Source organism: Schistocerca americana, chromosome 11 (genome assembly GCF_021461395.2).
Source record: "Schistocerca americana isolate TAMUIC-IGC-003095 chromosome 11, iqSchAmer2.1, whole genome shotgun sequence".
Lineage (NCBI taxonomy): Eukaryota > Metazoa > Arthropoda > Insecta > Orthoptera > Acrididae > Schistocerca > Schistocerca americana.
In genome coordinates this window covers 48,411,242-48,414,368 of record NC_060129.1, presented here as the reverse complement: position 1 = coordinate 48,414,368, position 3,127 = coordinate 48,411,242, and positions in this window count along the sequence as shown.

Below are 3,127 nucleotides of genomic sequence, written 5' to 3'. Positions count from 1 at the left end.
CTTGAGTACCACTCCTCCGCTGTTCGGTCGTGTGTATCGGAGAGCACCCAATTACGTAGGGATCCAAAGGCAACGGTGATGGACCTTAGGTACAGAAGAGACTGGAACAGCACATTACGTCCACATTCTAACACCTTTCTATTGGTCTTTTTCACTGACGCACATGTACGTTACCATGAGGGGTGAGGTACACGTACACACGTGGTTTCCGCTTTCAATTATGGAGTGGAATAGAGTGTGGTCCGACATGTCAGGCCAATAGATGTTCAATGTGGTGGCCATCATTTGCTGCACACAATTGCAATCTCTGGCGTAATGAATGTAGTACACGCCGCAGTACATCTGGTGTAATGTCGCCGCAGGCTGCCACAATACGTTGTTTCATATCCTCTGGGGTTGTAGGCACATCATGGTACACATTCACCTTTAACGTACCCCACCTGCACATTCCGCAATTAACACTAGGCTGACCCTTGACAGGATTTTCGACGGGCGTTTCATAGGACGTGGAGGACGCATAAATTGGCCAGCCCATTCTCCTTATCTTACACCTCTGGACTTCTTTCTGTGGGGTACGTTAAAGCGTAGCAGAAATGTGCGATTTATGTTCTGGAATGGTTTCTGGCAAAGGTGGCGTACACGCAAGGCATTTCGCATGACCCCACGAAAAGAAAACCTTGGGTGTCAGGCCCAAAGATATAGCAGGCAGAGAACGCAACGCCGCCATGGCAAGGTCGACGTATTCATCGTTTTGGGAGGTGCAGCTTCAAAAATGTGGAGCGGCTTTGGATTCTCTGCTCTTGTACAACGATGGAAATTCTTAAGTTTATTTTATATTGCCTGTAATGCTTATGACGCTCACATCCCCGCTGTCAGAATTAGGAACAGTTTGAGCACAAACAGGATTTCAGCTCACGCAAGTCGCTAACCGCCTGCGGTCACAGCTAGGATATGACGCCAGCACTCGTGGCCGCACTTCCCACACACACACATAAGCATGTGGAGTATTCTTGGCGCACATCCGCAGTGATCTCGTTACGCAAATAAGACATAACATGTCCTTAAACGGCAAGTGCATCGATACTGTGTGGAGACCTGTCTGTGGTGGACTACTGTGCTGACTACTGTGCTGTTCTCGCCCACGTGATTTACGCAAACTGAATTGTAATGTGTAATGGTTACTCACAACCGTCGATAGCCACCGAGGCCATGTGTCACAAGCTCCTAATACTGTTTAACAGTTTATGCCTAAAATACATTTTCACATCGACCTCCCAATAGAGACTCTATAGTTTTTAAAACGTTCAAGGAAATTTTGATCCTCATGTCAGACAGGTACCCCAAGACAATCACGTAAAGCCCTATTTGGGAAGTAAGATCCGATCAGGTGTAAAATGGAAAGCACAGAGAAAATCCGATGATGCTTTGCACAGATGTGATTGGCAGTGAGTCTAGTATGGTAATCGATCGCGTCATGTCGCACTTTCCAGCTCTGACCGCACAGTGAGCATGTAAAGATGACTCGAAAATAGTGTCTGCCGTCAAGTATGGGTGCGTGCCCTGTGTTTCGCCTGATTTCATGCAACCCCGCCTAACGTACCTGTCGTACGTTTCCTTCTGCTGTGGCAACGAAGACGCTCCAGCAGCATTTTGGATGGGCAGTTTTGATTGGCCACCATACATCACGGACTTGATTCCCTCTGAGTTTTCATCTCTGCTCATATGACCTGCTCGCTTTCAGGACACCCTCTTGGAACAGACAGAGAGCTGCAGACCAGCTCAGAGAATTGGTGGACAGCACAGGTGGCTGCTTTCTGCGACAAGGATGTAGGAAAGTTGGTACAACGCAACGACAAATATCTAAGTCGGGGTGCCGAGTGTGTAGAGAAATATGGCGATCGCGTAGCTTACTGTTACAAACAAAACACTTTATATTATCACTTTGGTTTCCATTTCGCGGCCGATCGCACTCTACTCTCCGAATAGCCATTGTAAATGGTGGTGACTCCAGTCTACCCTCGATATGTTTGCGACAGTGCATATTAATGTCGGTGATAGGCATAAAATATTGCCCGAAAATCCACTAAATGCTTTTTCCGAAATTTATTTTAAGGAATTGGTTCCGGAGCCAACGTCTGCGAAAACATTCAGTGACCATTCAGTAACAAATAATTCTGAGCACATTTGGAGCATCATGACGCTTAAATGGATTGTTGCAGCTAGACTGAACAACGTAACACCCAAATTCACTGAGAATCAAAGAAAAATATGTCTATTAAAAAAAAGGAGACAAACGTTAGCTTCATGACTTCATAAGCTTTCGAACCTATGCAGGCTTAGACCGGTTTTCACTTCAATTTAAAAAAAAAAGGTAGTATCGACAGCATTCGAGAGATTTATAACAACAGATGATTATGACACGAAACTGCTCTCCCATGGCGCACAAAACAGGTCACTTTCGAAGAAGAAACAACAGGAAACGTTGTGAGATTTAAAACAATACAATATCTCCAAGAGTGGCGATGTTTTATAGAAACTCAAAATTTAGAATAAGCTTCAGTGTGAGAAGCTTTTAATATTTTCCACAATGAATCTTTGTCTCTAAATCTGGCAGCAAACCAAGAGAGATTCTGGTCGTATGTAAAGTACGCCAGTGGCAAGACACAATCAATACCATCTCTGCACGATGGCAGTGGTAATATTACTAATCAAAGTGCCGCTACGGCGGAGTCACTAAACACGGTTTTCCGAAAGTCCTTCACCAAATAGGACGGAGTAAATATTACGGAATTCGAATCAGCAACAGCTGCCAACATGAGTAAATTAGCAGTAGATACCGTCGATGTAGAGAAGCAACGGAAACTACCTAATAAGTATACCTGTTGGATTAACTACGGAGGACGCTGGTCAAATGTCCGCACCTAAAGATTGAAATGTTCCACACACCACACCTACAGTGAAGAAAGGAAACCAATACGAGTAACATCGATTTTCACTATGACCTTGAACATCCACTGTGTTCGAACATTATGAATTATCTTGAAGAAAACGATATATCGACACTTACTCTGGATCGATGCAGCGCACATCGTTCCTATGAAACACAACCAGCTCTTCACTCAAAAAA